Source organism: Sinohyriopsis cumingii, chromosome 1 (genome assembly GCF_028554795.1).
Source record: "Sinohyriopsis cumingii isolate HCF-2022 chromosome 1, ASM2855479v2, whole genome shotgun sequence".
In the NCBI taxonomy this organism is placed as follows: domain Eukaryota; kingdom Metazoa; phylum Mollusca; class Bivalvia; order Unionida; family Unionidae; genus Sinohyriopsis; species Sinohyriopsis cumingii.
The window spans coordinates 50,814,330-50,827,757 of NC_142961.1; positions in this window are offsets into that span (position 1 = coordinate 50,814,330).

Below are 13,428 nucleotides of genomic sequence, written 5' to 3' on the forward strand. Positions count from 1 at the left end.
TAGATTCTCACAAGACTGATTCTGTAGAGGGCCAAATCTGCAGTAGATTCCAGGCTGAGAAAAGAACAAGCAGGACTGTGAGGTCAGGACACACCAGAAAGCAATGGTCAAAATTATCAAAGAATACTCACAAGAATGGTGGTCACTTATATATGTAAATTCTGTAGACTTCAGGAAAGTATTTGACATGACGACAGAAGCACTGTCTGGAAAATCGTGAGGCAATACGACATCCTGGAGAAAATTGTCCGGATTATTAAGTACCTCTTCAAAGACAAGATCTGTCATGTTATACACAACGCGATTTGTGTCTCCTTCTCTCTCTGTTGACCCTGGCGACAGGAAAGGATTCTTACTTTCACGAATGATCTTCTCACGTGTGATACACCGGGTGGCAATGGACCCACCATGGGTAATACATTGGACCTTGGCCCAGATATTTGAAGATCTAAACTTTACCGATGACACTGGACTGCTGTCACAGATTCCATCACTTGCAAGTAAAGGCAGAGGACTTACATTCATAACCCTATCTAGCGGCCTGGAGATCAATGCCGACATTACCAAATGCGTACGAGTCAATACAAACCAGGATGCATCTATTTTCTTAGAGGGACAAGACACAGAGAATGTCGATAAGTTTACATACCTTGGCAGCATTGTGAACAAAGTCAGGAAGAACAGACGATGACGTCAAAGCCAGGATTGCAAAGGAAGGCCATGACTTTACCACTCATAGAATTGTCTGGAGGAATGATACTATTCCCCTGAAAATGAAGCTTAGACTGTTCAACTCAAACGTCAAACCAGTACTGCGCCATGGGGCAGAGGCTTGGAGACATACAAGCTACGGGTCCTCGTCAATACTTGTCTCCGACATATCCTGCTCATGAGATGTCCAGACAGAATTCCCAACCAGGAGGTAATGCTAATGACACAGCGGAAACCTGCATCCAACAACAGCTCAACATAGCTAGCAATGCCCTGGATTGGAACACGCAAAGCAAACGCAGAATATGATCAGCCATGACTTGGCGAGAAACCCTTGACCAGAACTTAAGATCATCAGCATGTCCTCTAGGGATGCAAAACAGACAGATCCCAGACTGTGACAAATGGAGCGCTGCAGCCAAAGGCTCTGTGATCCAGCAGGAACAAAGGGGAATGATGATGATGATGATGATGATGATGATGATGATGTATAAATTTGAGATTAATATCTTTGTTTTTGTTTACTATGTATTGGTTTCAAAAGAATAATTTCCGTCACCATCCATTAATACATACACGTATTTTAAATAGTTTCTATTTTAAAAACTTAAAAACTTAAATTAATTTTTTTTAGCAAGATTGGATTGTGTCACCTCTTCAATTTTTGAGTATCTTAAATTCTCTAGTTTTTCTTTCTTCTAGATCAATTATATTATTTTTTCATTTCATTTAGTCATATATTTTATATATACTTTTTTCTCCAATATTTTGATGTAATCTTTAAGATAATTCTATATTTAGACCATTTGATTTTCAACATCATATCATATTGTATAGCACTTCCAATAATCATTAATATTAATGTTTATAAACAGAGCTCATCGTATATATTAAATTATATCTTGCACACTTATATATCGTAAATTCTTAGTGCTTATCTCAGCTGCATATATGGTTTTAACCTGATGAACTTCATTTGCGATTGATTTGACATATTCATTGTCCTGTAAAAACTAATTATTAAATTACCATTATATATTACCCTGTTAATTTTGACTTAGGTTTGGTTTTAAATTAGTGTCAAAATGATCAGACTTATAGCCAGTTACCATAGTTGCATCAGTTACCATGCTAGAAATATATTCTGGTGTTAAAAAGAAATATTCCATCACGACGAAGCACACATCACGAAATTTGATTCTACTGAGTCGGTGTTATGTGCACTTGCGTAGCAGGCACACTCGCATGGTGGAATAGTAATTAATTCTTATATATTTACAGGGTCATTCCGGATTCATTGGAAAGAAATCAAGGTATAAATAAAAGAGAATAACAGATATACGGCGGCAATCGTGGTTTGTGATCCAAGCAAGTAAATTTGTGCTTTGGTTTACATTTTTAAAAACAATGAAATAAAATTTGAAGTCCGCGAGCCAACTTCTGTCACCAAATCATATCAAATATGTTTTGAGGGTAGAGAGGCAGCACATTTTAATTTCCTAAATTTCAATCAGAAAACGTGGAAGGTTATGCGTTTTGAGAACTCACGGACATTCAAAGCAGACTATAGTTTACAAAATATCCGCTTTAAATGAATTTGTTAGTGCTGAGTTCATATTTTGTACATGTGCATATGAATGTGTGTGTGTTTGAACTAATATAAAGAGTTACGTGAAATATTTTTCGTAAATTAAGTTATTCTTCTTATAGAAATTTGGACAAATTAATTGTCTGATTTGTTTATACTTTTTTTACATCGTTCCTTTGCACAGAAAATTAAAGAAAAAATAGTAAATGAAACTCTGCAGAGATAATTGTATACATTATAGATACATTTGTTAAGGTTACTACCTTTGTTTCTGTGTATGCATATAATATGGATTAAATTAAATGGTTCAATATTTATGGGAAAATTTGATTTATATACTTGCCCTCGGTATATTGTACCGGATATTCTAATAGGCGTCTGTGATACAAATATTTTGGACATGCTGAGAATATATAGTTATTCTAATAAAGACTGCAAATGTATCACGTTATGGCTCTATGGTCTTTAACTAAATAACAGAAAACAACAATAACCATTAAGTTTTGTAAAATTCAGCAAATAATTTATTTACCTAGAAAACAAAGTGAAAATTTAAAAAGAACTTACAGTATTGTGAATTAATCCCAAATAGTCTTAAGTTCTATCACAAGTCCAAAATGGAGAGTTCTAAATTAATTCCAGCAGTGTTCAAATAAATAAAATGAAATAATGAATCTGTAGATGTGATGTGGTCTCCAACTTGCTAATATGCTAGTGGCCTGGATTTTGGCGACGTGCAAACAGTATTTGGATGTATCATAATGATTTAATCCAAAATGTCCTTGTCTGAATTCATTGTGATTCCAAATTAAGTTTTTAGTCCAGTAATATTATTGAGCACTTTATAATTCTAGTGAATAATAATTTGAATAAATTTTTATGTGCATTTAATTTGCATTGTTTGTTAGTTATATTTTTTTAATTATTTTTATTTCATTATATGCTTATGCAATGTAACATTGTTTGTTGGACTTAACCTTGTCCAAAATCATGTTTAGTTTCTAATTGACCTGGATTATTTATATTTTTAAATTTATTCTGAAAACATCTAATACATAACGAAAATATTCTGTATGTATATGGGTTTAATATAAGGATCTTTATTAATAGACGTATATATGTTTATTTGGCTCTGGGTCTAGGTTATTGGAATTCTCCTACAATTTACCTGGCGTACCTGACATTGTCCAGGTTCTACATTATAAATTTTAGTAATAGATTTATAATAATAACTAACATGTTATTTTGTAAACATTAACACTTTCCAGAAGGTTATTTTCCATAAGGTAATTAAAAAAAAATAGAAAATGCTATTTATACCCGATGTCATTTTGATGACTATATAATCTTGTTACTGGAAAAACGTATTCATTCGTGTTTTAAGATCTAGCAGAATCAATTGGTAATATTGTTGTGACCAGAAGTTCATTTGGGCTGGAATTTATTTCTTCAAACTATTTAATTCTGTGATTATTTTCTCTGGAAACACAAAACTGCTCTGATAACATTCTTGGAAATAGAGACTTGGATATATCTTGAAAAACAAACAAAGCGATATATTCTCGGATTTTATGGGTAGTACGAATTAAAGACCTTAGAAATGTATGGTTTCAGACATGTCTGGCTGCAGCAAGGTGTAGGCAATATATATGTATTTGTACAAGTAGTAACTTACCGTTTTTGAAAGATAATTTTATGTTCATAATTTGAATTATTGGCTTGAATCTTCCAGCTGAGCAAGGCTATAGTTTCACCTTTCATATATTTTTTGATATAAAGACTATCTTACATTTCTTAATAGTAAGAATTTTAGAACATTACTAACCAAATTACGCATATTATCTCATCGACCACATGTTTAAACAGGAGAATGAGCTAAGCAACATGACATATCGCATGATAATAGAACGGGTCGTTTTTTGTAATATGATAGAAGGCTTTCATTTTGTATTAGAATATCGGTGATATATTGACGCTAAACAAGCAAGTATACCTCAGCAGTACTTGAGGCACCCAGAGATGGTCTAATGTGTTGATGTACTTACAAGTAATAAGACCCTACGAAAGTCTACGAATTTTGTTTAGAAAAGCAAGGTTTAGACACGTGATATGGCAGATTCAATGAATGGCACCTTTTCTCTGGAATAAACCTGTATAAGAATAATACTCGCAATTTTGTGTGGGTTTTATTTGGTGGCAATTTGAAAAAGAATTGGTAAATCTGCAATAATAAATTCTGCCAAGATGATATTTATTCTGTAGATTTGTGGAGAAGACAAACATTATCTTTAAGAATATATTTGTCCAAAGATAGCTTGAACTTTGTTCAAACCAATAATTTAAAATCTGAAACAAAAATGGCAAACAAATCTTGAAGTTGTTCAAAAGCAATTGAAGCAAAAAGGATTTTACTGTTATTTGTACAAATTCTTATGAAGATTATCCCTCCAGATGCATATAATTCTACCGAATGTTTTACCTTCATCAGCCTCGGTTTTGTTTCTTTATAGAATAACAAATATGCACGTGAGAGTGTTTGTGTCTTTAAAATCACAAGCTTTTTAACTCGCTATATTTTACTGTGGATGACAGAAGTTTCATAAGAAGAAATATCGTGATATCCGATAACACTTATTCGAACATTACATTTTTACGGCAGTGTGTGGGATCTGCTCTGAATCGAACTGCTACAAGAATGACACAGTTTGCAATCTTATATCGTCTTTCATCACTCAGTTTACAAAATAGAGACGTTTTCTCGTCACACTATACAACACTTTCCATGGGAAAACAGTATACATATAAATAATTCCCCTCCATAACTTTTCCCTTATGTCCTATATGCTTATTTCTCAAGGAGCTTGGTCATGTGACCGAATGGTAGATTATGGAAATTCAATGAGCAATTTATTTATTTAATTGATAATTTAAAATAAAGAACACAAACAACTATTCTTATTTTCACTATTAATAAGAAGATATGAAATAATATGCAACGAATAAAGACAAAAGCTATAGATATGTTTTTGCTAAATGCAAAATACAGAGAATGATCAATATTGATAACTGAAAAAGGAGCAGATGTTTGCAGTACATGCAATACAGTAATAGCATAAATCATACGTAGGTTAAATCTAGGACACGCTTTTACATTGACTGCTGTAGACACAAACACCTGTTTACCATGCTGAAATTTGCATTACGGGATGATAGTCATATCCGTCACCAGATAAGTGAAGTTACCCAGTCTCCTGTCAGGATCATATTAGCTCTTGTCCCCAGCACAGAAAAGTCATCCAGCCTCCCACTTGGATAATGTGCACACTTCTAATGACTGACCAAATACGAACTTATTCATATATTTTTATTGCATTTTTTTCTCTCTAGAATTCGACTCGCTTTACGGAACTTAGGATGTAAGAGAAATAGCAAGACACGACGCTACTAAAATGAGATAAGAGTGAAAAATGTTCCGCATCAATGAAAATATAATAAAGAAACGAATCCCCTCCCCCCGCAATCAAAGAAACAAACACGTATTTTCCCGGATGAAAACATTGACATTTCTCAATACATTTTTTTAAGTTCGTGCCAATGACGTTCAACAATGCCACTTTTTGAGAATGATTGCTGCAGTTTTCTGTAATGAAGTTTATGTTAAGACTGATATCCACACTTATTGTATATATAACATTACATCACTCGTGTAACATTTTGCGAAACTACTTTTGTTTAACCGCTCCGGTGGCCTACGTGGTTACAGTATCCGACTCGGATGCAGAAGGTCACGTGTTCGAACCCTGGCCAAGTCATACCAAAGACAATAATAATAATAATAATAATAATCTGTTACTTTCAGCGTTTTACTGATCATATGACGATGGCTGTGGTCATCAAATGGAATATGTTATCTGTTTGAATTCAACCCATATTAACTGATTTCAATCTTTTGTATTTTTAATTTATTTACATGTTTATGAATAATCGTTTTTATTACACACTGGCTTTTGAGTTTTATTGTTATGTGTGTTTATGCATGTTCATCAACTACTTTTTCGAGCAACGGTTTTTAAACTGTATGGAGTATATCTGGGACTATGGAGCTATAATTATGGTTGAGCTACGATACTACCAGAGTATGTGCAATGGATATGTTCTCATGTTACTATAATTATTCTTTGTAGAAAACCTAAACAGATTTCAATGTTGTTGTTGATATATACTATTTTTATAATGTTATTGCATCACTTGAATAAATGAAGGAAGAAGAATACGCAATCGAAATATCAATATTACTTTGCTCAATTAAAAATTTCATCATTTTCAATTATTATCATAAACTAATAAAACTTTATTAGATTCTATATTACATTCTACGTTTCCACCCACCCCAAGATGAAATAAAGGTACATTGAAACATTTCATCTTTCTATATTTGTCTGACATCTTCCATTAACGGAATAAAGGGAATCAAATCCATCTTGAACTGATAATTAGATATGCCACGAGTTCGTAGTCAGTATTAGGTTGGCGGCAGATCATGATCTCAGTCAACAGCAGAGAAAGGGAAGGCTTAAATTGTTCATATTCATTAATTATCCATTAAAGTGTGCATATGAATACACCTATCTGCATATATTTCAAGGATAGATTTGAGTATATTTGATTAAAAAGACGTGCCAGAGTAAATATCGATGAAATTTTAAGTCAAGCAAACCCCGCCTACCCCCACCCTCTGCGAAGCTGAGAAAATGGTTTGAGACAGAGTTTTTCAAAATCGATCAATTTCATCTTACCTGGAGAAAGTTTAACAGCTCGGATGGTCGGCATCTGTCGGCCCATCGGTTCTTTGTTATCTTCTTTAGAAAGAAGGAGATACATATGTTGCATATAAATCGGAACATCGTCCAATCTTGGAATGTGCCTGTCTGAAGCGTCCTTCAAATTGAAAGGGTATAATCTCTTAGCGTTTTTGACATCCAGATTTTGCATGAAAGTTTCAAAGCCTTGGCGGTAAGATTGGCTAGAAGCTGCTTGTATGTTTGCATGTTTCGAAGGAGAAGGTTGCTCTGGATGGATGTTGGAATTAGAATCCGTCCATGCATCTAAATGTTGGAGATCTTCACTTTGATATCCAGCTTCCTTCCGACTGGTATGCTGTTCTGCTGCCTCTGCCTCTGACGTGACATTTGTAGAGGAATCAGAAAGAGGTCTTGAAGAATGTTCAGAATGTCTATGTCTATGTACGGTTCCGTGTCTGTTTTGTTTGTCACCTGTGGCAGCTGTATGCTCGATGGTTCCATCGGATTGGAAGCCGGGTTCAAATTTGTTTGAAGATAGTGGAGCTTTGTTTGAATGTCTCGAGTGTGTGTGATTACGATGAGTTTGCTTTTTAATCGATGATATAGTGTCGGACTCCGCTATCTTTGGATCATTTATGTGTGAACTGCTGTCCTTTGTGTATTGAACCTGACGTTTCTGAATTTTATATTTTCCTGGACTATTAAGGTCAATGTCTTTCATATAGCTGACAGCCCCCAAGAACTCATTCTTTTCCCCATCCAGGCTGCGTTGCCGCCTCCTTAGAAATCGTCTGTGTACCTCATTTAAATTTGACCTTTTGTGATTGTCTCTTCTTCCGAGGTATTTGCTATTTAAGTCCAACGATTTGGAAGAATGTCTTAAATTACGAAGAGAAACATAATCCCACCTTCCTTCGTTTAATGGTTCCCAATAGGCAAAATCAGCAACACGACTTTCATCATCCATAACACTGTTGGGAAACGATTTTACATTTGTACGCTTCATTGACGCCAACTTTCTTGCATGAATAAAATTCAATAATTCAAAAATACAAAGAATCAACACACTGAAAGAATACCGGTACACATTAGCTCCACACATTGTATTCACTAGAGCACTGGAGACAATTAAGAAAATTAATGGGAAAAAATCTCACACTATGCAACTAAGGACATCTAGAGCAAACTCGTTCACAATAATGAATGTTATCAATGGTATACATTTCGTAAACTAATAGAAGCATATAAAGGTTATCTGTATAGTTGTAGCGCAACACTCCATTGGTTTGGGTCTACAACCAACCAGTGACTGCCTGTAGGTGGTGAGTAGTGTGTTATGATTTTAAAAAAAATAACCTGCTTATCATCGAGCCACAGCAAAATGAACTGTCTATTAGAACAAGGTAGTAATCGGTAATGAGTATCCCAAGAAAGATAGAATAGAATTGCTCGTGCATGTCGCTGGGTTTACTGATGTTTGACGGTTTGATGTAGTACATTTTAGTATATAATCTATATGTTACTTACTCAAGATCCGTTCGAGGCCAATGCAATATCGTATTGATGGATCACATAAATTGATTGTAATAAATCCAAAGGGGGTTTCTAAGCATGTGCAAAGAAGCTTCTAAACTGATATTATTTCATATGTTTCACATCACTGGAGCACCAAATCTAATGAATAGTTCACAGTATATGTGTATCAACACCAAGTCTGATGAATATTTCACAGTATATGTGTATCAACACCAAGTCTGATGAATATTTCACAGTGTATTTTTATCAACACCAAGTCTGATGAATAGTTCACAGTGTATGTGCATCAACACTAAGTCTGATGAACATTTCACAGTGTATGTGTATCAACACCAAGTCTGATGAATATTTCACAGTGTATGTGTATCAACACCAAGTCTGATGAATATTTCACAGTGTATTTTTATCAACACCAAGTCTGATGAATAGTTCACAGTGTATGTGCATCAACACTAAGTCTGATGAACATTTCACAGTGTATGTGTATCAACACCAAGTCTGATGAATAGTTCACAGTGTATGTGCATCAACACTAAGTCTGATGAACATTTCACAGTGTATGTGCATCAACACTAAGTCTGATGAATATTTCACAGTGTATGTGTATCAACACCAAGTCTGATGAATATTTCACAGTGTATGTGTATCAACGCCGTTTAAGATAACCCCAAAACTTACAGTTATCTCTATTCACTTTGGGGACTAGATCGTACCGCTGCGTAACGTAAATGACGTCTGTGTTTTTATGCCTGCCTCGTGAAAATATTAAGCTGGATTTGTTTGTTTGTCAAGCATGACATAAACCACAAGATTATTAATACTGTCATCAAAATTTTCGATGGACGAACCATTATTGATGTCAGTGATAAATTCAACATCTTCATCGGCGATGGAATGTTTTGCAGAATCATTAAATTCCCTGAGGACATTATAACATGGCTGGTCGTCCGCGGACGGCGCTACTAGATAAAGTTTGTCCCATTTGACCCACCTCATTATAAAATTGAGTAGCAACAGAGTTTTCCCAGACCCAGACGGACCAATGATAATGGCGCGAACAGAATTCAGTAACCCTGGATGATGCTTGGCGGTGCTTGTTCTTTTGTCGCGGAAAAATTCAATCACACTCATGTTGTAGAAATCTATTATTTATAATAATGAGTCAGTATTGTATTCGATGCAAGATGGTCACTAATATCAGTAGATTAAAACAACAACGACAAAGAATCATAGGAGAGCATTTACAGGTACGTGAGTAAAATGTGGTAAAAAATATAAGTTTGTGTCTTCTAGAACTACCAGTGGTGATATTGCTGCAGCGCTCTGGAAATTGCTAGGAACTCAATGGACTAAGTATCCGGGTGAAACAATACCTATAAAAATTAAAAATAGGAGGGAGTCACTGGCCAATTGATTGATAAGGACGGCGATGAGCGGTAAAGTAACGTGAGGGCGGGCAATTAATTGTCTGGTAATTAATAACGGAGTCGATTTATTATAGTCCAAGAGGATACCGGAAAGGCACAGTAGCGATTAGCAAACTCGCTGACGCCGAGGTGTCAAGCGTGATGTTGCCACAGATTGGTTGTCGCGACAGGCAATATGGCAAATTTATTTAGCACCACCTAAAGCCATTTAATATGGATGGTTTGATGTAAGTAATCCCAACGAAGTTCATCAGGGCAGATAACTTGTTTTTGCCCCACGACACTATTGTGACTAGCACAGAACGTAAACGACAAAGTCGCACTTACAGATACGTGCTGACGGCTGCAAGGATGTGATGTGATGTGATTTGAATTTTTACGCAGCTTTAATAATTTTTCAGTCATATCGCTACGATGTCTGCAATGTAGCAGTTTATAGTGATGTCTAGCACTGGGGCATCATGCTGCAGACATGTAGCATGATGTCCCACACAGTCATATTATCCTGACACCAGGCCGACCAGTCCTAACACTAACCTCTTAATGCTGAGCGCCAAACACCATTTTTACAAGTGTTTGGTATGACTCGGCCGGGGATCGAACCCACGACCTCCCTCATCCGAAGAGGACGCTGTAAACACTAGGCCACTTCTTAGGTGCAAGGAAGCGGAACCATTATCAACTGTAGCCGTAGTCGCGTTTGAACGAATTTATCAACTTGGCTGTCTACACTGGCCACGATTGCTACAGGCTGATCCTGTCAAAGAATTTATTGGCGTAGTATCATCGCTGACGCAGAGCGATTGTTTGTGTTATGTATATTTTATTTTATTGTTTGTCTGTTAGTTTTAATTTTTTTTATTTCATTACATGTTATTGTAATGCAACAGTGTTTGCTGGACTTGACCTTGTCCTAAAATGAGTTAATGTATGCTTGACCTGATTGACTTTATTACTTTTTTATTTCATTTATGTAAACAACTAATAACAGTTTCATTATTCTCTGTGTGTATGAACTTATTATCAGGATTATTATTCAGGTAAACAAGAAGGCATTTATGTTGTTGTTGTTGTTATTTTGGGTTTAACGCCATTTTTCAGCACAAGATAGGCTGTACATAGCGGCCAGTATAAATGATGAAGGAAGAACCCGGGAAAACCCCAGAAAGAGTCACCGACACCCGAGAAGCAAGAAGGCGCAAATATGTTGATCAGGGTCAGTGTTTTGGAGGTTCCTAAGTGAATTTTGTAGGCTATTGTGTTGTAAATAAACAAGGATCATGCGGTCATTCTAGAAGGCTATTTTCCATTAGGTAATGGTTGCTTTTAGAAAATGATAATTGTGACCCGAGGTCAAGCAGAGAACTCTATTATTGTGTGACTGTAAGGATTTTACCAATCGTGCTTTAATATCTAGCACTTCAAGTTGTATTACGTTGTGACCAGTTTAGGCTGAATTTTATTTTCTTCAAACTATTGAATTCAAGTGAATCTTTTCTCTGGAAATACAAAAGTGCTCTGAAAAAATGCTTGAATAAAGACACTATTTATACTGAATTCAAGCCTGGAATAATATTTCCGTGATTTAACAAGAGACTGTTGACACATCAGCACTTCGCAGGCCATAACAGGCACGTTATTGCCTTCAATTTTGGATCTCTTCGGGACTTGAAATGAGTTATATTCAGTATTTTTATTACTAGGACTTATTTCTTCAATTATTGGATTATTTTTGTATTCAATTCGCAATAATGTAGGTTCTTTTTTCTCCTTTTTCACTTTACATTGTAGGGAAATAAATTATTTGTTAAATTTTACTAAGTTCGTTGTCTTCACTCTTTTCTGTTACTTTTTTTAAGAGCATAGAATCGTAACATTGGGAGATCAGTATGCTCAAGAATTACTGATGTAGGAACGTACCGGCACTGACGCTCGATCTCGTGAATGTGTTGCAGAAGAGTATAGGCTCGTAACAGAAAATTGGGCGCGCGTCCTTGGGATACGAATTTTGCTAAAATATTTCAGAAAACTTTGAAATTTAATTTCTTCTAGTTTTTGAATTTTTAAATCCCATTTATTATTTCACCGTTTAGAAATCATTAGTGAAATCGGCAAGCTTTTTATAATGTCATCAAAAGTGGAGATCTTTATTTCAAATCCTACCCAGGAACAGTTAGATTCCTTGATAAAAGATGAAATGATTCAGCTTGCCAGAAAATATGATCTTTCTGAGGCAAAAGCTTCTTTTCACAAAATAAGAAATAAAACATATTTTTGGTACAATATTTGGTGGAAAAGAATGTTTGGGATAAAAGTTCTTTGGTTTTGATCAGTAAGTCTGTATCAGACTCTAACATAAAAATGAGTGAATTGAAATTAAAATACAAGATGGAATTAGAGTTAAGAAAGCTTAAACTTCAAAAAGAGAGAGAGAGGAAAAACAAATGCATATGCATTTAAAGAGGAAAGAGAGAGGAAAATGCTACTGGAGAAAGAGTAGAGAAACAAATGCAGTTACAGAAAGAAGAAAAATAAATGCATATGCATTTAAAGAGGAAAGAGAGAGACAAATGCAAATTCAAAACGAAAGGAAGACAGAAAATTTCAGAGAGAAAGAGAGAAGGAAGAAAGGGAATATCAATTAAGGTTAACAGAATAAGAGATGGCAAGTGAAAGACACATCCCCACTTTACATACAAATTCAAGTTTTGATGTTACTATGCATATTAGCCTAGTGTCCCCTTTTAGAGAAAAAGAAGTGGACAAATCTTTTCCTCATTTTGAAAAAATTGCTGAAAATTCGAAATAGCCAAGAGAGCATTGGACTCTATTATTACATAGTGCACTTTTTGGCAATGCCCGAGACATATATGCTTCCCTGTCAGTACAGCGGAGTGCCGATTATGATCTGGTTAAGGAATGCATTTTGAAAGGGTTATGAGTTAGTCCTTGAGGCTTATCGGCAAAAATTCAGGAACCATGAAAAGAAGCTGGGCAAACTCATGTTGAATTTGCAAGAGAAAAAGAGAAATTGTTTGATAAGTGGTGCTTAGCAAAGAAAAGTGATCAAGATTACGAAAATCTAAGACAACTCGTATTACATGAAGAGTTGAAGAATTGCGTCTATAGTGACGTTAAGACTATCTTGATGAGCAGAAGGTCGAAACCTTGGTTAATACTGCTCGTACTGCTGACGAGTGTTCCTTGGCTCATAAAGTTTATTTTGGAAGTAAGTCTTCCACTCAGCAGTCTTCTGGTAAAAAAAAAAGTATTTCAGCCTATTACGAGCCATTCTATATTTCAATCTGGCACAACGTTTGGAAATCACGTTTCTGGTAAGATAGATCAGAAGTCCTTATCTCTT